At 43.8% G+C, this 22,107-nt stretch overlaps 1 protein-coding gene and 1 long non-coding RNA gene across 7 annotated transcripts in view; both read left to right on the forward strand.

The window, feature by feature from the left end:
- The window catches only part of LOC125753886 (uncharacterized), a 59,874-nt gene extending 41,326 nt beyond the window's left edge, over positions 1-18,548 (forward strand). The window contains exons 4-5 of the long non-coding RNA XR_007406621.1: positions 7,045-7,136; positions 12,243-18,548. This is a non-coding gene — a long non-coding RNA (uncharacterized LOC125753886). The remainder of the gene's footprint in view (positions 1-7,044; positions 7,137-12,242) is intronic.
- Positions 18,549-18,727: 179 nt separating this feature from the next.
- Positions 18,728-22,107, forward strand: part of CRACR2A (calcium release activated channel regulator 2A) — a 144,345-nt gene continuing 140,965 nt past the window's right edge. For 3 of the 6 annotated variants that reach the window (XM_035707280.2, XM_049102981.1, XM_049102982.1), the window contains exon 1: positions 18,729-18,898. The gene's annotated coding sequence lies outside the window, so the exon portion shown is untranslated. Of the gene's footprint in view, positions 18,899-21,727; positions 21,939-22,107 lie in introns of all 6 variants that reach the window. The other 3 variants (XM_049102983.1, XR_007406620.1, XM_049102984.1) reach the window with 3 other exon arrangements.

Raw genomic sequence — 22,107 nt, forward strand, 5'->3', positions numbered from 1 at the left:
AAAGGCAGAAAATTTTTTTTTCTCTTCCAGGTTCTTAGGCTGATCTGATAATTAAATTAATTTAAGATGGATTAATAGCAGAAAAACAAATTTCTTATGTATAGGAGCCCTATAAAAATATGAGACCCAAAAGGCAGCCAGGTAATTGAAGCTTATAGAATCTGGGTGGTTCTTGATTTCAGCTCAGGTCATAATCTCAAGGTTGTGAGACTGAGGCCAACGTTGGATTCCATGCTCAGAGAGAGTTGGCCTGGGATTCTCTCTCACTCTCTGCCCCTCCCACTGCTCTCTCTCTCTGTCTCTCTTTCAAATAAATAAATAAAATCTTTATTTAAAAAAAAGGGGGGGGGAATCCCTGGGTGGCGCAGTGGTTTAGCGCCTGCCTTTGGCCCAGGGCGCGATCCTGGAGACCCGGGATCGAATCCCACGTCGGGCTCCCGGTGCATGGAGCCTGCTTCTCCCTCTGCCTGTGTCTCTGCCTCTCTCTCTCTCTCTCTGTGACTACCATAAATAGATAAAAATTTTTAAAAAATTAAAAAAAAAAAAGGCTTGTAGACCATCCTGAGCCAAGGAAAGGTATAGGAGTCTGGGGATAGAAAGAGAAGGATGACCATTTACAGGAAAGTGAGAGATGTTTGAAAAGCAAATGTTGCCCTGTTATGAAGGTAAATTTCTTAGGTAAAAAAGGTATTTTTAGCAATAGCTCTTTTCCTAGAGAAGAAGGGGTATAGGACCTCTTTCTAAGGCAGTTGAGCAGGAGGTAAAGAGCTTTTCTTAATCTGCAGTTTCTTAAAAGTAACCAACCTAAGATAATCCTGATGACAAAGAGGCATATTTTGGGGGTGACGAATTCTCCTCCCCTGTAGTACTGCCTTTGAAACTTCAAATAAGAAGTTTCACAGTCCAGGGACGACTGGGTGGCTCAGCAGTTGAGAGTCTGCCTTCGGCTCAGGACGTGATCCTGGAGTCTGGAATCGAGTCCCACATTGGACTCCCTGAGGGAAGCCCGCTTTTCCCTCTGCCTGTCTCTCTCTCTCTCTCTCTCCATCTCCATCTCTCATGAATAAATAAGTAAAAAATTAAAATCTTAAAAAAAAAAAGAAGTTTCACAGTCCAGAAATTAAGTTGACAAATCTCCTTGAACCAGTCTCAGTCTTGAGAATAGATGAGTTCAGTTAGAGTAGTCTAATTTTGGGAAGCAGTCTTGCCAGTGGGCTCCCAAAGTTAGGCCTCTATTGTGCAAGCAAAACAATCAAGTAAACTAAAGAAAAACAAAAGTTAATGGTAAAAGCAAATTATAAACCTAGTGTCTGAGTCCTGAAAACTGCCAATTGAGAATATTTATAAATGTCAGGTTTAGAAAGCATCTTCAGATGGAATGAGGACAGGTAGGGACAATCTGACCAGTTTTCCTGGCTTGCAGTTTGAATGTTTCTGACGATGTCATCAGATGTGCTGGTAAACTTTCTGTGTGGTCCATTCAGCAACAGGCATGAACACCATTGTCTACATGTGAGCTATTGTGGCAATTTTTCTGATGTTTATAATAAATTGTCTAGCTTTAGTTTGCAGGAATTCAGGGGGAAGGGCAGTTTTAGTTCTCAATGATCCCAAGTCAAAGAATGGGAAAAAATTGGAAATATTAGTTGAAAGACTTGTAGCCAGATATTTGAGGAGACTAGAAGAATTCAAGATCTAGTCCAGCTTACAAGTAAATAACAAAACCTCAAAGGCAATGGCCAGTAATGGAATCTAATATCCACAAAAGTATGCTACTGAAACATAATTTTTTTCTCTAAAATCACTTTAATTGTTATCAAAGATAGCCAAATTAAGACTAATTTGTTTGCAAAATACGTCTAGTTTTCAAAAACTTGGCCTGATTATTTACATAAGTGAAGCAAGAGGAGTGGTTGACCACATCGGCTCTTTTAAATCTGCTTTGCTGCAACTTTTCATAAAGAATCTCAGACTGAATATTTATTTAATTTGTGAGTGAGCAAGCGAGAGAGAGAGCTTCCACATGAGGGGAGAGGGGCAGAGGAAGAGGGGGAGAGTGAATCTCAAGCAGACTCTACCTCCAGCAGGGAACCTGACATAGGGCTCAATCTCATGACCCTGAGATCATGACCTGAGCTGAAATTAAGAGTCCAACGCTTAACTGACTGGGCCACCCAGGCACCCCTTAGATTAAACTTTTAATAGCTTCTCCTGGCTAGGAAGCCAAGCTAAAGGGCTTACCATCAAACTTTGCCTGCAATACCTATAGATCTGGGTAAATTCCTCTCTTTGAGGTCCCAAGACTCTGAGGTGCCTGCATCTGCCAGAAAGTGACCTTCCTTATATCTATTTAGATAGGAAGCCTGTAAGCAAAGTAACAGGCTATTTTCCTAAGGGGCTTAATTTGCTCATAATGGCAGCCTTAGTTCCTTAACACTATCTAGCTTATCTGATTCTATGCACATCTCTCTCAAATATGACATTCAAGCCAAAGCCTTGGTAATATAACAGATATTTCCAATTTTGTCCTGTTACAAGAAGAACAGATTCTTTTTTTAAAAAATGATTTTATTTATTTATTCATGAGAGACACAGAGAGAGGAAGAGACATAGGCAGAGGGAGAAGCAGACTCCCTGCAGGGAGCCCAATGTGGAACTGGATCCCCAGACTCCAGGATCACACCCAGAGCCAAAGGCAGACGCCCAACCACTGAGGCACCCAGGGGTCCCAGGAAAATAGATTCTTATACAATTTTTTGCATGTAAACTATATTACCATGAAAATATGAACACTTACTAAGTAACTTACTCACTAGGAGTTTCCAAATTGTGAAGGGATCAGGTAGGGAGAAAATGTACTTCTTTCATCTTTGTTTACAAAGGTACAGTTTACCAAGTTGTTGCTCTAAAATATAGGTAGGTTAAGAAAAATGTTTCCTTAAATCTGGAAGAACAAAATAGTTTCAAACAAAAGGTCATAAAAGTTATAATCATCCTCATCAGTTTATTCAGTTCCATGTTATTAATTCTTGTTTTTCTTGAATCCAGTGTTTCCACTAGTTCTGGAAGTCCTTACCCATTCGGTTTTATGATCATAAGTGTTCTGTAGTTTTTAGAGTATAGATCCTTTACTTCTTTGGTTAAGTTTATTTCTAGGTATCTTATGGTTTTGAGTGCAGTTGTAAATGGGATTGATTCCTTAATTTCTCTTTCTTCAGACTCATTGTTAGTGTATAGAAATGCCACTGATTTCTGTGCATTGATTTTGTATCCCGCCATGCTGCCGAATTATGTATGAGTTCTAGCAATCTTGGGGTGGTCTTTTGGGTTTTCTTTTTCTTTTTTAAAGATTTTATTTATTTATTCATGAGGGACACAGAAAGAGAAGGAGGCAGAGACATAGGCAGAGGGAGAAACAGGCTCCATGCAGGGAGCCCGATGTGGGACTCAATCCCCACATTCTGGAATCACACCCTGAGCTGAAGGCAGATGCCCAACTGCTGAGCCACCCAGGCGTCCCTCTTTAGGGTTTTGTACATACAATATCATGTCATCTGCAAAGAGAGAGAGTTTGACTTCTACTTTGCCAATTTGAATGCCTTTTATTTCTTTTTGTTGTCTGATTGCTGAGGCTAGGACTTCTAGTACTATGTTGAATAACAGTGGTGAGAATGGACATCCCTGTCATGTTCCTGATCTTAGGGGAAAGGCTCTCAGTTTTTCCCCATTGAGAATGATATTTACTGTGGGCTTCATAAATGGCTTTTATGATATTGAGAAATGTTCCCTCTATCCCTACACGTTGAAGAGTGTTCATCAGGAGTGGATGCTGTATTTTGTCAAATGCTTTCTCTGCGTCTATTGAGAGGATGATATGGTTCTTGTCTTTTCTCTTATTGATGTGATCTATCACATTGATTGTTTTACGCATGTTGAACGACCCTTGCATCCTGGGGATAAATCCCACTTGGTCGTGGTGAATAATCCTCTTAATGTACTGTTGGATCCTATTGGCAAGTATCTTGATCAGAAACCTCTGCTTGCCAGAGTCTTTTCCATGAATTCACTTGAAGATGAAACACTTTTGCGGGAATGCTTTAGCAAAAGCACCAGAGTAAAACAATAACTGTAAATGACAAAAGACTTACAAGGCTAAAGTTCTGATGAGAGTTCATTATAATACAATTAGCAAAGAAATTTTATTATTTCTGTGACACACAAATTTTAAGATAATGGCAGAATTTCAATATTATACCAGGACATACTAGAATTTTAGGAATTTCATTCAGTTCTAGAATGCTTTTACCTCTATACAAATACAACATAAAAAAAAGGCTTACTGTTACTTCTTATTTGACAATACTTCTCATGTAATTTAACATATTATTATTTTTTAAAAGATTATTTATTTATTTATTCATGAGAGACACAGAGAGAAAGTGAGGCAGAGACACAGGCAGAGGGAGAAGCAGGCTCCATGCAGGGAGCCTGGCATGGGACTTGATCCCAGGTCTCCAGAATCACGCCCTGGGCTGAAGACGTGCTAAACTGCTGAGCCACCCAGGCTGCCCTAATTTAACATATTAAATAAGAATTAGTATAGAATCTTCCTTTTTATAAGGAGAGAGAACAAATCTTTTGAGATGTTCTAGGGACCGTCTGGAAAATTCCACAGTTGGTTCAAGGTCAAAAAGATTTCATTTACAATTTGATTTAGAGAAATTTGTCACAAATATCAAAAGGTTTGGACACTTGACTAATAAGGATCACAGATCATTATGAAACAATACTTAGTTAACTATTTAACCAAAGAGACAATAAAAGATTTCAAAGGCAAACACAGAGAGTTACATAGTTGTGAGCAAACTTAGCTCTTCCAATATTGAGAAGTTTTTGTTTTCTTGGGAAATCAAAGGCTTGATTAAGACAACATGAAACAAAAGGAATTATTTTGATAAAACGCAAAATCTTTTCTTCCTAGGCAGATGACTCAAAAGGTAAAGAGAAACTTTTCATAATCTCTTACAGGGAGCAGGCCAATAGTCCAAGAAAACTGTCTGTTTAGCAGATGAGAGAAAATCAAGTTTCAGTTTTACATAAGTACACTACTAATCTTAAAGCTGAATTTTATACCATTCTAATACATGCATTCAATCTCAGCCCACTTGACCACACAAGGTCAGACTCTCTCTTCAACTCTCCCTAACTTTCTACTAATTTGTTCTTGTTTCTTTCCTTTCCTATCAGATATTTCACGTTTGGACCAAATTACTTTGTTGTCCCCCATGTCTCCATTTCTCATATTTTTTTCTAACCAAAAAACCATATTTGACTTTCCTTGCATACAGAATTTTTCCCTTATGTTTTCTGAATGTTTCATCACATATATTTAATAGAATTTTTAACCCTGGGAAACCTTAATTTCTAGTGAAAACCAAGAAATAGGAAATTGTCAACCGTCAAACCAATATTCTCTATGTTGACAGATTTGTGAATTCATTTCATTATTTTTAGAAGCAAGTGCCCTTTTTAGTATCATAGTCTTTCAATGTGGTACAAGACATGTTTACAAATAGTCCTGAATATCTTTAGTTTCTCTGCAATAGGAAGCCAAAAGATTAGTCTATATTCAGAAATGTTTTACTATTTAATCTCATTTGGAATGCTCTAGCTATTCAATACTTTTTTATTATTTAACTTAACTTTGCATAACTCTAAAGTTTCAAGTTACCAAAAGGATTTTGGAAGCTATTTTCAAGTACAAATACCGCAAAATGTAACAATTGCTAAAAAGCTCACCTCGAACTCTTACCCTGCTTGTATCTATCTCTGCTCCCAACAATTATGTTTAAGCTACTCATAAAAACCTCATGAGACATTTGACCAAGCCAGCCTTCATCCTAAATTATTTTTCTTGCTGACAGATTTTGTGAGATGACAAGAATAGTAGACTCAAGGAGATTTAGTTGTGTTATAGTCAATTTTGATAACTCTAAAGACATGTATATTTTAATTAAACCAATGAACTTCAACTAACTTTAATAGTGAATATTTTTCCAGATCATGTGAACCTGAAAGGACTTTGGGTCAGTTTCTGTTATATTTCTGAGAACTTTAGGAATACTCAATTTATAAGCACTTAATTTTAAGCCAATTAAATAAATAGAGCTTTTGATAAATTAACTTGGCAGTACCATCTTGAGGCAGAAAAATATCACACATCTGGGACACCTGGGTGGCTCAGTGGTTGAGCATCTGCCTTTGGCTCCAGTAATGTTCCTGGGGTCCTGGGATTGAGTTCCCGCATTGAGCTCCCCAGAGGGAGCCTGCTTCTCCCTCTGCCTACGTCTGCCTCTCTCTGTGTCTCTCATGAATAAATAAATAAAATCTTTAAAAAAATAATATCACACAACTGTTATATGCATTTACAGAGACACATAAACGTACAGACTGACACAGACAGAGACCTTATAGCCATTGTTTTACATTTTTAGTCATGAGTAAGGTGCAAAATGATCCAAAACTAACCAGTTTATAAAAGAACAGTTGAATCCAAAATTTACTTCAGCAGTTGGGATAAGTTAAATTTGCCTGCTCACCTGGCTAAAGTATTTTACTCATAGCTGTATAGAGGACATTTAAGATATTTCATGAGTCCAATTTCCAACTCTGTCCCTTTTCCCTCTCCTGATGAGAAACTTCTCCCTTAAAACTTTTTTTTTAAGATTTTATTTATTTAGTCATAGATACAGAGAGAGAGAGGCAGAGACACAGGCAGAGGGAGAAGCAGGCTCCACACAGGGAGCCCGATGTGGGACTCGATCCCGGGTCTCCAGGATCACACCCCAGGCTGCAGGCGGCGCCAAACCGCTGCGCTACCGGGGCTGCCCCCTTAAAACTTTCATTTCAAAGAATGGCTCTTAAGTCCTAGAGAAGATGGAGGTAGAAAATTTACATTACAAAGGCAAGTTTTCTTTTGAGGTATTAATCAGAGATCGAGAGTCATTACCATTATTATTTAAAAATTTCCTTCTTTTTCTTAAGTGCAGGACGACGGACGACTGCTGTTTCCAATGACCTGATCTTTTACAACACTCACAAGCGTTTTGAGATGAATAGGAGAGTTCTTGGAATTGGTAAGGATAAGTGAGCTTTGCGTTGCTTCTAGAGCTACATTTTTGGTTTTGTAGAGATTTGCAAGACAATGTGTTGTTTCTAACTCCTCAAAGTGCTAAATTGCAGCTTGAATATCAATTACCCACCCATCCAACCAAACTTGCTTCTTTATGTTAGGTAGATTTCCAACTAAGATGGAAATCAAAAGATTCCTATGTTCTAAAACTTCAGAGTGTAGTGCAGAATGCCTTTTTAAATATCCGTATAAATCGTTCAGCAAAAGCCGTCAAATGCTCTCATCTTTCTGAGTGCACAATTCAATCTTGGACCAATTCACCTTAGTGGGGGGAAGACTTAAATATTGCTCTTATCAGTCCCTGAACATTGGCCTCCAGCTGAACCATTTCCTGATCATTTGTACAAGGACCTGGGAAAAATTCTAGTTACCTATTTGGTGTGTGTTAGGAGGCATTCCCCATTGGACTGTCTGGCTTGTCTGATAACTATAGTATTATCAGGGGTGAGAAGAACACTCTTTAACAGCTAATTGAGGTCTTTGTTAGTGGGGTTGTGAATGGCCAGTAATCTTTTCAACTTGTCTAAACTTAGCACGATCCTCTGAAAGAGGAGGTAAAAGGGCTTCATGACTTAGAGTATCCACTGCTGTCCAGGGGACAGGAATTCTTAGTAAGGGGTGAGGAGGTTGTCCAGGATACATCTACATAGGACATTGCCTGCTGTTTGCAGAGCCAGATTCCAGAGTCCTAGAAAGCAGGAGTTATAAGAGACAGAACAGTGAGCGCTATTGTCCGTCTCACGTGCTTTTGCTAAATTAATTTCCTGGTTTTAGTATTTATGTGGGTAACCTATCTACCCCAGGCCTGGAGATCAGACCAGAATGCTCTCTGTAAATCTTGCAAAGAATGGGAAGTCAAACCAACCATTTGGCTGGTGAAGGGATTTTCTGGGAAAGCTGGTGGAAGTGAGAGCATCTAAGGGAATTTGCTAGATTTTGAGAGAGAAGGTTTAGATCAAGGGCCCAGAGATTCAAAAGATCTTCTGGAGAGTCAGGGTCAGAGAGTTGGAGATGAGGAGAAGGGAAATTCATGGTAGATGCGGATTTTAATTTTTGTTTTAAGTCTAATTTCTATTCTTCCATCTTATTAAGAGAGTTTCTAGGGCTAGCCATTTTACTATACCCAATTTTAGCTTGATCTTTTCATAGGTACCAGTAAGCCAGTTGTTTAGGATGAGAGCTCTCTTTAAACAAACTGCTTTTCTGGGCACCTGGGCTGCTCAGTCGGTTAAGTGTCTACCTTTGGCACAGGTCATGATCCCAGGGTCCTGGGATCAAATCCCACATCGGACTCCTTGTTTGGCGGGGAGACTGCTTCTCCCTTCTCCCTCTGCCCCTTCCCGCCTGCTCCCCCTGCTTATGCTTGCTCTTTCTCTTTCTCTCTGCCAAATAAATAAATAAAATATTTTAAAAATTAATTAATTAATTAAAAATGTTTTTCTTTTAAATATATCCACTTCAAAGGATACACCATTGGGCCATTGGCGAATAAGATCTTACAGCAACTCAAACCAATAAGCCTTTTTATGGCTTAATCATGAGTACAAGAGATGTCCCTGAAAGACAGTGCAAAGATACAGCCCTCCCAAGTTCTACAATGTTCACTCCCAGAGTTATCCTAAGAAAGATCTAGCCAATGGGACACCTGGGTGGCTTAGCAATTAGGCGTCCACCTTCGGCTCAGGGTGTGATCCCAGAATCCGAGATTGAGTTCCACATTGGGCTCCTTGCAGGGAGCCTGCTTCTCCTTCTGCATGTGTCTCTGTCTCTCTCTCTGTGTCTCTCATGAATAAATAAATAAAATCTCAAAAAAAAAAAAAAAAGAAAGAAAGAAAGAAAGAAAGAAAGAAAGAAAGAAAGAAAGAAAGAAAGAAAGATCTAGCCAAAAATGGGATGCAAACCACATTTCTGTCTGGCCAAATGAGTAAAATGCTATCTCCAGTTTCCCATGAGACTAGTGGGCAATGAGGGTGAGACAACAATAGGCCCAGATGTCTTGGGATCTCTTGGGACAAATTCTCCTGAGAGCTGACACAGTGGACAAAGAAAATACTGCTGAAGGGATCCAGCCTATTTGACCATCCTCCAAATTCAAGTCAGTACGTGCATCTTATGGTTGGTGGAGGCAAGGGAGAATATCCTCAGCGGTCATAAAGCCAAGCTCACAAGACATAGGACAGGATGAGAGGAAAATATCATCTTTTTTCCCCCCATATGTACATTAACAGCTGTAGCCAATCCTTGGATTTCTCAATGTCAAATTAATGCCCAAGAGGAATGTGCTGCTGGGTCAGGATTGTGTTGCTATATCTCATTGCATAGAAATTTTCTTGAGGTTGATGGGTGACCTAGTGTCAGTCTAACCTATTTTGTGACCAACTTATCCTGACTCGGGAGCCTAGCATTAGGTGGCCAGAGCTCTAACAGTGCTGATCTGCACCACCACACACTTTCTTTTCTGAGTTCCCCATTAGCGATAGCCTTTACCTCCTGAGTATATTCACTCACAGCAAAGTTTATCTAAACATATGGCTGGTCTGGTCTGGTAAGAACTGTGGGGGAACATAGGGCTAGCTGAGGACAAGGCATGAGCCTGGGGCAGCACATTGACAAGCCCTTGAAACAGGCAGAGGCACATTCCTCTACTGACTCAACTGCCTCAATGTTAATACTTTGCTAAAGGCAAAAGGCAATCCTAGCCCGACCCTTATGACCCTAAGAGTCTACTTTAACATATAAAAACTCCTTTAGAAATTTCCCTTTATCTCTAAACCCCCAAGATACATGTTGGCAATCATTCTTGGCACATGGCCCACTGACATACATCTGAAGGGTCTCATGATTCAGTTTTTATTAGATGGTGACCTTTTCCCAAAGAAAGCCAGCCCCCTCAAGGTCCTGGAAACCTTGGTTCCAAAATTCCTTAGAGAGTATGCTATCCTTAAACCCCTCCCAACTCCCAAGTATATAATCAACCACTACCCACAGGCCTGGGACAGCTGCTCTTCCTGCCCGCCAGTCCTATCCCTGTGCTTTAACAAAACCATTTTGCACCAAAGACATCTCAAGAATTATTTCTTGGTCATCGGCCCCGGACCTCACCTATGATCCCAAAACTTCATCAAGAACCATGAACTTACTCATCAATGTGTGAGGCTGGTTGTGAACAACAGGCTATGGATCTATGCCTGGCTTCTACCCAGTGGTTTTCCTCCTTATGACAAACTACACCAGAGACAGAGACAAAGGAAAATGATGACCATCTCTAGGACAAAAGGGATCAACAGAAACTAAGAGTATTCATAACAAATCTTTACCAGAGTTGCTATACCCAAGGAATAGTTGTTGTTTTTTTTTTTTTTTTTTTAAGATTTTATATATTTATTCATGAGAGACACAGAGAGAGAAAGAGAGGCAGAGACACAGGCAGAGGGAGAAGCAGGTTCCATGCAGGGAGCCCGATGTGGGATTCAGTTCCGGCTCTCCAGGGTCAGGCCCTGGGCTGAAGGTGGAGCTAAACCGCTGAGCCTCCCAGGCTGCCCTCAAGGAATAGTTCATGCACATATTCTTTCCTGCCAATCTAAATTTACAAAAAATAAAGGACTCTCACCACTCTCACTTCCATCAGACCCTGCAGGCAGGGATCCAGGAGACTGACATGGTAAGAATTCTTACCTTCTGCTGGCTTTGGTCAGAGGCCCCAGGATCTCTCAGCAGCAAAAGCCCCAGAACCAGCAGTAACAGTCCCAGAATCAGCAGTGCCTAGCTAGTCAAGGTTCCTTTCTAGTTGTCAACTGCAGGGAGAAACTTTCCCTTCTAGATTCTTTGCCTGTTCTAAAAATTAAATTGATGTAAGACAGAGTAACAAAAGAAAAATAAACAGATTTCATATGTATGAAAGTCCCATAAAAATAGGAGCCCCAAAGGGCAGCCAGGTGATTGAGGCTTATGGAACATCCTGAGTTAAGGAAAGGTGTATGGGTCTGAGAACACAAAGAAGATAAAGACAAGGGAGGAGGAGCTATTTGGAAAACAGGTTGTCCAGTTACACAGATGAGCTTCTTAGGTAAAAAGGTATCTTGGATAATAGCTCTCTTCTGGTACAGGCCTCCTTTCCAGTGCAAATTTAGGCAGTTGAGGGGGAGGTAAAGAGCTTTTCCTGATTCTACAGTTTCTTAAAAATAATCAACCTAAAATAATCCTCATAGCAGAGAGGCATATTTTTGGGGTGACAAATTCTGCCCCCCTGAAGTTTCAATGTATCTTCTTTTCCTCTCCCCTCCTTTGTTCCATTATTATCATATCTACTTCTACATACATTATATACTTAACGATAATGGTGCGATAAGTTTTGCTTATACAACTTCTTTCTTTTAAAGAAGTTAGGAGAAGGAATAAGAAAATACATTTATAGAGTCCTTTATATTTACCTACATATTTATCATCTCTGGATCATCATTCTTACTGTGGATTTGAGTATCATCTGGCTTCTCTTCCTTTCTGACTAAAGAATTTCCTTTAGCATTTCTTACAAGGTATGTCAGCTAGCAATGCATCCTCTTGATCTTTCGTTATCTGGGACTGTCTTTTTTTCATCTTCATTTATGAAGGATGGTTTTGCTGGATATAGAACTTTTGGTTGACAGAATTTTCCAGCACTTTGGAACATGTCATTCCATTGCTTTGTGTTATCCTTTGTTTCAGGAGTGATTCATTTGTATAATTTCTATCTTTTTATTAAGATTATTTTCATTCATTGTTGTCATACTTTTGTTAAATTTTTGAATATTTTTTTTAGTTCCTTAAAAGTATTTATAATAGCTGCTTTAAAGGTTTGTCTGATAAGCCTGACATCTTAGGACACGCAAACACAGAGATAGTTTCTACTGACTTTTTTTTTTTTCCTGAATATGGTCATACTTTCTTGTTGCTTCCACTGTGTTACAATTTCTTTGTTGAAAACTGAATATTTTACATAGTATTGAAAAAAGACTTCAACCATTTCCATTTTGACTTCAAACTTTCTAATTGATTCCTTTTTTCTTTCCAGCTTATCTCTTAATTAAGGCAAGAGACCCTGTGGGCAAACATCCCCCCTGTGGGAATGGAGACTACCCTGTGAAGCCATAATGACTGCTCTGAGCGGCAAAACCCTGTAGGACCCACCCCAAGACAATGGTCAACCCAACCTTCACTGCCCGCTTGCAAGTACCCACCAACTGGTGTCTCAAGTTTCCTTATAAAACCTGGATGTATTTTTGGCACTTTGGAGACAGTCTTTGCAACACTAGTCTCTGCTATTTTCCCACTGTCTCATTGAAATAAATTCCTTTCTTCTTCCCCACCACTCATCTCTCTGCCTTTGGATTTTGTCAGCAGTGAGTGATTTTGAACCCTAGACGTTGAGTACTCTTGCACCCTGCACGCCCTGGCTTCGGTATATTTTAGTAACTAGGTATTGGAGCTCTCCTCCCTCTGTGTTGTTTTGTGTGTTTGTTTAATAACTAGTCTGGGCTAAATCCATGAAGTCTGCCTCCCCTGCAATGTGCATCCACGAATGTCTCTGCTGTTTTGTTTTCTTGCTTTTCATTCTGTAGCCTAGTTTCCTATAGTCACCTTTGTGTCTGTCTAGATTAGTGTTCAGCCAAAGATTGCCCAGAGATTGTCCTCAAATACCCTGAGCCAGTAGGGCCTCCACTCTTTGCTAATAGATCTGTGAGTAAGCTGGAGAGCACATGCAGAGGTCAAACTTTTATTCCTCCAAGTTTGCCCAGGCTTTTATTTTTCATTGAACCCTTTATATTCCCTGTACATGCAGCAGGCTCCATGGGCCAGGGATGTGTGAGTGGCTTGGGCTGCTCCTGTCTCTGCAGCACATACATATAGCCCTGGTCAACCTATGACAGGCGGAGAGTTTGTCAGTTTCCCCATGGCTGCTTCTCCTCCCTAAAAGTCCTTTTAGATTCCTATGTAGACACCAGTCCATTGTTTGCAATTTCAGGCTAGCAGAGCTGCTGGCCCTCTCTGTCCACTGGCTTTGAGATCACAAACTGATACTGCTCCACACTGAGACCACTCCAGCAGTGACAAAAATCTGCTGGTTTTTACAAGCTGGCCTGAATGAAACAACAGAACTGCAGGGGGATCGGAATAGCTCCAGGCAAGAACATTATAGAGTCTTGCTGACCATACTCAAAATTCAGTAATTTTCATGAACACACACTTCTTGGTTTGTTGCATATCTCCAGTCAATTTCCATGGTGCTGAAATGGTTGTCTTTGACAGTTTTGGCCAAGCATTATAATTGCTTTTTGGTTTGCCAGACTTTTCAGAGTCTCATGCCAGAAGTTTCTCTCTGAACATGAGGTTTTTATAGTGTCTTTCCCAAGCTGGGGAGGTGATGTGCAAGAAAGGTAAGAGCTCTGGGCTGACAGCTTTCCAGTCTGGACTCTGCCACTTACTAGCTCTCACCCTTTGCAGTTTCCCTAGCAGAAAAGCAATAGGAGTTGGACAGGGTGGTTTCCACAGATCCTTCCTTTTTGAAAATGTTAAGTTTCTAATAGAATTTCCCTAGTAAATTTACACAGTGGATCTAAAAAGATTAATTGAGGGGATCCCTGGGTGGCTCAGTGGTTTGGCCTTTGGCCCAGGGTTCGATCCTGGAGTCCCGGGATCGAGTCCCATGTTGGGCTCCCGACATGGAGCCTGCTTCTCCCTCTGCCTGTGTCTCTGCCTCTCTCTCTCTCTCTCTCTCATGAATAATAAATAAATAAATAAATAAATAAATAATCATTAAAAATAAAAAGATTAATTGATTTCATCCTTTCTATGATCCTGATGTCATTTTTTTCTGATGTCATTTTTAAAAAGATTTTATTTATTTGAGAGAGAGAGATGGAGAAAGTGTACACAGGGCGAGGGGAAGAGCAAAGGGAGAGGGAGGGAGAAACAATCTCAAGCAGACTCCTCATTGAATGTGGAGCCCAATACAGGGCTCGATCCCACCACCCTGAGATCATGATCTGATCCAAAACCAAGAGTCAGATGTTTAACAGACTGAGCTGCCTAGACCCCCATCCTGATGCCATTTTTGTCTAAAATTTTATCTTCAAGGAAGTTTATAAGTATGTGCTCTTTCTAAAAGAGGTAATGGTCCTTTGACTCCAGTAGAAAAGAAAGGCTATTGATTTTTTTTCTCTTTCCTTCTTTTCCTTGTCTTGTCTTCTCTGTCCCTCCCTCCTTCCCTACCCCCCCACCAATATACTCTTCTATCCTGACATGGGGGCCCTGACATCATATCAGGCACTGTGCTAAGGGCTTCTCACACAAATTATGTCGTTTACTCCTCACAATCCAACCTTCTCAGGTGGGTCCTGTTTGTAACTATGTTTTACAGGTAAGGAAACTGAAGATCAGAAGTCCCTGGCTGGTTCAAAGCTGAAGAGTTAGCTTCCACCTCTCAATCCCCACCCATTTCACAACACCAGCTGCGAGGGTAAACTGGATCTAAGGTGGTTGGCGATGTGATCATGTCTCTAAGAGAAGTAGCTGGGAGGTAAGGGAAGAGCTATGAGCAATGAGCCATGTCTTCCTGCAGCAGACAGCGTAAGAGCTTTGCCTGGTCCTAGACTTTGGATGGAGATGGCAGGGAAGGCCCTTTGGGGAGAGAAAACTGAGTCATGGAGCTACTGTTACTCAAAAGTAAATGTGGGGCTCTTTACCACTTATTTATGGGTAAGTAGTGACAAGCAAGCTTGGAGGTTGTTGAGGGCTTTGGAGGCCAACCAAAAGACTATGAATTTTATTCTGAAAATGCAAAAGGGGTGTTCATGGAAGGTTTTGTTGTGTAGGGAAGGGACATGTCTGGAGCTATGCCTTATATACAACATCACCCAGCAGTTGTGCGTGTAGGCTACATTGGATGGAGGAGAGATTGAGAGGACAGAGTCAAGGGCATAGTCCAGAGAGAGGCACTGAAATCTGGGATAAATGTGGAGATGAGATGCGGGGCAAGAAACATTACAGAAATTCCACAGGACATAAGAGGACTTTCAACCTTCAAAATAGAATTCAAAATTCCATTATAACTCTGAGATTATATTTCTATTTCGTTAGCTGTTTTAGAGCCTCATGATTGTGTGTCTTGGAAATCATGTCAAGCAGTTGCTGTTTTGATTATTTTTGTTTTCTAATGGGTCAAGAGATGGTTGTATATTTTTTTCAATAGGTCATGAGAATTTATCTTCTCAAATTCCAAATTGTCAGCTCGTATAATTTTTGATATTGAAAATCTAGTATTGGTTGAGAGCACCAGCTTAGAGAAACCAACAGTTTGTTTTTCCTTTACCAAAACATCTTGCCAAATGGAAATGCTCCTGACCAGCTTTTGATAGTGGAAGAATTAGGTAATTTGGAGCCATCCCGTAATGTAAGTGGCAGCAGCTTCCCTTTGTTGTCACTGCTCTCAGGAGCAAGTGGGCTCCATCCCCCAAACTCGGCTTACAAACATTTCTTGGCTTACAGAACCATTTTTTACTTCCCTGTGTTTCTGATTGCTTTATTTATTACATTAGTAGCCAGGGTAATGCAGTTGGGTTTTGTGTGCATGTGTACACATGCGTGAGAGAGCAAACTCATGAGGACAGAAGAACTGTCCTTTCCTTTCTCATTCTATAGATATCAGGGCACCTGGGTGGCTCAGTTGGTTAAGCATTTGCCTTTGGCTTAGGTCATGATCCCAGGGTCCTGGGATCAAGCTCCAGAACGGGCTCTTTGCTCAAAAGAGAGCCTACTTCTCCCTCTGTCCTTTTCCCTGCTGTGCTCTTTCAAATAAATAAATTTAAAAAATTCTATAAATAGCAAAAGAGTACATATAAAACATTAATTTCATCATTCCCACAGGGGCTAATTCTACCTCTATTTTCCTGTACTTTTTGGGCAACACATTACTCATTGCGAGTCCTTAAATTTTTTTAGCAGAAATAATGCTATGGCTCTACTGTCCTTTAGGGGACACCCTTGATTGTGTGGTGCTTTTTCTTTCCCTGCTCCATAAATGGGAAATTCAGAAATTCCTGATGGGAAAGCCAATATCCCACCCAAGGTAGCAACAGAGGCCACTTGTAGACGGTAGGGGTGGAATGAAATCCTGCATTCACAGCCAGGAGTAGTCATGTCACCACTGCCACCGGTCAAGTCATCCTGGACCGTAATTCCCCCTCGACGATAGACAGGATTGGCTCTGTAACTTAGTTCTTTTCCAGTTCTCTAACTACAACTCCATCTGAATGATGAAGCCCATTCTTGTGTGAGAGAGAGGGAAGAAAGTCATTGCTCACGTGTTACCTGTCCAACCTCTGAAGGATTCCAGATTGGTGAAACCTGAAGGGGAAGTACATGGCTTTCATAAATATCCTTAAGGAGGCCTTATTTTTCCTACATTCTAGCTTTATGTTTCTTTTCTTTCTTTCTTTCTTTTTTTTGAGATTTTCTTTATTTATTTGAGAGAGCTTGAATAGGGGGTGGGGGGTGGTGGACAGAGGCAGAGGGAGTAGACTCCCTGCTGAGCAGGGAGCCCAATGTGGGGCTCCATCCCTGGACCCCCGGATCCTGACCTGAGCCGAAGGCAGATGCTTAACCAACTGAGCCACACAGGCACTAGCTTTATTTTTTTTATTTTTTAAAATAAATTTATTTTTTATTGGTGTTCAATTTACCAACATACAGAATAACACCCAGTGCTCATCCCGTCAAGTTTTTTGGCACTAGCTTTATGTTTCAGTAAGATCTGTGAGTCTGACTTGGCCCGTACAATCTCATAGAAAATATTTCCTCCCTCAGCCCCCGCAAGCCCAGCATTTTCCAACAGGAGAAAGATGGAAGCTCTAGATATAGGACAATCTCCCCTGGAGTCCACTTGCTCCTGTAGAACTCACCAACCCTCTGCCCCTCAGCAACTGTTTGATTTGAACTTTGCTGGGGAGGCTGTGGGAGGTGGGGCAGGTGCTGCCATGCTGCATGGCACCCGGAAGAGTCAACATTGAAAGGTCTGTTTGTTTTTTGGCCTCTGCCAGTTGGCAACTCCATAATCATGGCCACTCACAATAAGGAAGAAGGGCCAGCAGGGGAATTCCTGAACTGGAACAGTGAATGTTTCCACTGTTCTCCTGGGATGACCAAGAGAGACGATTGGGCCTTCAGCTCTCTGGCAGCAGTATGTGAGCAAGAAAACAGAGATGTCAGGAGGAAGGGTGCCATGGAGCTTAAAGGTGACTCAGGAAGCACACCTCTTGGAGTGTCCCTGTGTTCTCCAAGCCTATTTGCTACTCCTCCTTTATTGGGTGTCCCTTTCCCCCCAACAGAGGAGGCAACAGCTCACAGCACAGGTGTCTCAATGCTACCCAAACCCCTGGCTTGCTCAGACCCTCCAGCCATTACTTATGGTCCTGCCTCCTAGTGAACATGGTGGCCACCCTCACCCAGGTGGATCCTTCCGCCTTCCCCTCCTGCCTTGCTCCCCATCCTCTATTTTCTGCCCCTGTTTCTGAGCTAAAAGGCTTCTCCACCCCCACTCATGCCTCCCCTGGAACCAGGACCTCTGACCCCTCTGCACTCGCCCTTCCTTCTTTCTTCAACAGATTCTCGACCATGATCTGCAAATACCTCTGAGTCTCCTTTGCATTTCTCTTGCCTGTGCTGCCAGCCTCCTTGACAGTGGCCCTTCTTCACTTCCCATAGACTCCCAAGGCTTCCAGTACTCCCCCAAAATAAAAACGAAAACAATACACAACAAAATCCTTGTTGTAGGACCAGAGGAAACGGGTTGGGGGCGGGTGCTAACATGGGCACCAGCATCAGAACAGTTTGCTCACAAAGAAGAAACTGGGATGTTCCACTGGGGCCAGTGTCTGGGGAAGGATTCACCAAGAAGAGGACATTCCAGTGTGGCCTGGATGCAGACAAGTCTTGCTCAGGCAGACAAGAAAGGGGAAGGGCATTCCAGGCAAAGTAAGAACTCCCTGTGTGCCTAACCCCGTTGCATGTGTGTGTTTGAAGAAGAGTTGGTGAGGCTGGAAAATTAGCTGGTGGCCAGAGTGGCCTTGTATACCAGACTGAGGGGTATGCTTCAGCCTGAACCTTGGGAGGTCCCTGGAGATTTAATGCTTTATTAATAAATATATATTGGGTGTTTTATGATAGGGGCACGCATGCCCACAGTTCAGTGTATAGAAGAGGCAGGAAAGCGCAAAGGACAAATTCCCATGCAGGTGACAGCCTGGATGTGGTGGGGTTTTCCGGGGTGCAGACCCACAGGGAGAGAAACTCAGGGCGCACTGAAGCCTGTGAACATTCTAGAACCAGGGCAAGGGGCGTAGGGGACTGGGGAACAGAGGGGCCCGGGAAGCCTGACCAGTCAGGCCGGCTAAGTCAGCAGCTGCCCCGCCCTCACCACCCAGGCTCCCTGGCAGTCTGAGGTCGCCTCCCGCCAGCCGCGACCCCACCGCGCGGCGCGCGCCGATCCCGGAGGGCGCCCAGGGGGCGGCGGCGCCGACAGGCCGGCTCCAGGACGCCGCTGCCACTTCTGCGGCCGCCGAGGGTTGGGGCGGGGAAAGTGGAGCAGCCCGCCCGGCCGGAGGCTACAGGACAGCTGTGCGCCGAGCCGAGCCCGCGGCGGGACGGGTCGGAGGGACGGCGGCGACGCCCAAGGTACAGTGCCCGAGGGGTGGAGGAGGGGTGGAGGGCTGCGGGCTGCGGGCTGCGGGGCGCGCGCCTCCCCTGCGCCCTCTGCCCCGGGCAGCCCGGGAGGGAGGCCGGCGCTTCCCCTGGTCCCGGCGGCCCGGAGTTGGGGCGGCGGAAGGGAGGCAGGGGAGGCTATCTCCCCGCGCCCTGTGCAGGGGAACAGCAGGGCTCCCCCCACTCCTAACCCTTGCTCCCTGGTGCCCAAGATCCCTGATGGGGACTGGAGGAGAGCACAGAAGCACCGGGGTTGAGATCAGGAAGGACATGGGGGGCCCTTCTGCCACGCCCAGCCTCTTCATTTCCCAGTTGGGGAGACTGAGGCTCAGAGTGAAGTGACTTGCCCAAGGTCACAGTTCAGTGTATAGAAGAGGTGCATTTCATTCTAGAAATGAAAACTCACTTGCGGGGCATTGCTGCCAGGAGCTCTTGCCACGTGGACCTGGACAGCAGCATGGCTGGTGCCTTGTGTAAAAACAAAACTGAGAGAGATAGAGAATCAAAGGACAAAGAGACAGAAAGAGGACCTCCCAAAGCAAAGGAAGGCGGTCAGGAAATGGGCTGACACCGGGGCTGCACTTCCTCCCTGGCCTGTTCCTGCTGTGGTCTGGCCCTGTGACTCAGCCACCCCACTACTCAGGCCCAGGTGTGTGCATCTGCGTGCATATGTGTGTGTAGGTGCATGTGTATATGTGTGTGTACCCTTGTATATGTGTGTGTGCGCGCCAAGATGTAGTGAATCTCCCTGAGCATTTGGGAAAGCCTGTTGAGTCCATATGTCTGTCCACTTACACTCAGTGAACTTGCTGGGGAACCTGCCCTGTGTTTGGCTGTTTTTATAGACAGGTTCTGGCCTCAGTGGGCCATTTTAAGCTGTTATTGTTCTTTTTTTTTTTTCCTTTAAACAACACACAAACATATGCAAAATGGCCCATTATTTCTACTTACCCATCTAGTGACCAGGTAGTTTCTTTGACATCTCCAGTTGTTTCCTTTCCTTGAAGAGAAATTTGCTAAGGCCCAGTTTAGAGCCCTGAGGTGTCCCATCCAAGGGTCAGTGGGAGCTGCCAGTAAAGTCAAAAGGTACCTCTGCAGCGCCCTGCCAGCCTTCTGCGGTGCTGAGGGGGAGGAGATAGAGAGGAAAGGATGGGCTAGGGAGAAGAGGAACGAAAGGGAGAGACATAGTGAAGAGGAAAAGGAAGGAGAAGCCCAGTCCATGGCATGGACCATTCCGTGGCATGGGCAGAGTTATTTGTGGGGACCTATGCTTTGGGAACGTGGCTCCCCAGGGCTCAGAGAGGCTGCAGGGCCATACCCAGATGGACTTTAGGAAAAAACAGAGCTAGTCAGCTTTGTAATTTCTCGTGCAATCCATTCACTTTTGAGAGTGAAAAGGAGAGTGTTAATACTGGTCATGACGGACAACCCAGGTCACCCTCGTGACAGCCAGTACCCATTAAGCGGCAGACATTTGTTTCCTGGTTCAAGTCTCACTACAACCCAGTTGTTTGGCTGTTGTCCTGTTTTATGGAAAAATTAACCGGAGAGGCAAGGCATCATGGCCAAGGTCACACAGCCAGGAACTGGTAGAGGCAGAATTTGAACCCAGGCAGTAGTTTGGCTATTCCAGAGCCTGGACCTTCAGCATCACACGACCCTGGCCCTCTACTCACCACCAGCATCAAGATAGAGAGGGCTTCCCTGTCCTGTTCCAGGACTCAGCATGTGAGTGAGCTCTTGGGTGGCTGTCTCCCCTTACAGCTGCTCTCAGGCCTCCACTCAGCAGGACTTAGCTGGATAACAGGACAGCTGTGGTTGGAGGTGAAGTGTCAGAGGGTGGGCGCAGGAAGCATGCTTTGTCCTCTCCAGGCCATGCACCTTGTTCAGGCGCCCTTGGCCTCTCCAGTTTCTAGTTCTGGTTCATTCTTGCCCTGTAGCTGCTCTGGCCTTTCAGGCTAGGCCCCCAGAGGATGTATGGACTGGATTAGACACAGCAAGATCGTCTGAAGGCCCAGCGTGTTGGGAGTGGAGGCCTCAAGGTACTTGTCGGCCTGGGGGGACCCAAGGGGGCCACTGTCTGATGGACAAAGTTACATTCAGGGACCTCTCCCAGCTTGAGGAATATGGGGTTTTCTTCTGTCACAGAATCTTGTGGAGACAATGTATTACTTTTGTCAGTTCTTCTGGGCTCCCCATCTGCTGGTTTTCTCAAAATGTTGGTGAGGCTCTTTCTTTCTTTCTTTCTTCCCTTGTCTGCGTGTTGACACATCCTGGATGGGCTGGCCGAGGGAGGCGTTTACGGGGCAGCATCTAGTGGTGGACAGAGCCTGACCCTAGGTAATGCTCCGGCAGGCACTAAGAGATGCAGGAAGGTAGGAACAGGTAGGCTCCCTGTGTGGTTCAGGTTCCAGGTTCCCACTGAACTGGCACAGAGAAGAGCCAGTAATGAGCTGCCCTGCCTGGAGGGCTGGGCCTGAGAAATTGTGGGTGGCAAGGAAGTGTTCCTTATGTAAGGGAGCTCCAGCTGTGCAATTCTAGGCTCTTCTGGCCTCGGAGGAGAGATGGGACTGAGTGCCCAGGCTGGGCTGCGCCAAGACCTCCTGGGGCCAGCAGCGTGGCTGCCCTCCTCCCAGGGCCTGTATTTGCCTTTCTGGCCTGGCAGCTTCTGTAACTCCCTTTTTACCTCAGCAGCAGAACCAGGGAAATATGCGGCTGGCTACAGTGGCTTAATTACCAAGGCAGACAAGAAGAAAATCTGTTAGCTGGCCAATTGGTTTATTTTCACTTTATTTATTTTAGAGATTGCTCAGTGTTGAGCTCCAGGATTTGCTTTGGGCCCAGGTGAATTGATGGAGCTTTGCCATGTGGAAGCCACATAACCACACACCTGCACACACTGGGAGGGAAGGGGAGGAAGACCGACTTCCTGCAGCCCTAACCTGAGAAACCTGGAAATTCAAGGACCCTCTTGCCACTGTACCTAGAGGCTGGATGCACAGAAATGCACCAGGTGAGGCTGAGAGCTTGGCATAAATGAACTTGTTCAACCCTTGTTACAGCCTCGTGAGATAGGTACTGTTTTTTTTTCATTTTCCCCATTTTGTGGATGAGGAAGCCAAGGCTCTGGGAAGTGGAGTAACATGCCCCAGATTATACAGCTAACAAGAGGCCAGTCTGGG

Source organism: Canis lupus, chromosome 27, assembly GCF_003254725.2.
Source record: "Canis lupus dingo isolate Sandy chromosome 27, ASM325472v2, whole genome shotgun sequence".
Lineage (NCBI taxonomy): Eukaryota > Metazoa > Chordata > Mammalia > Carnivora > Canidae > Canis > Canis lupus.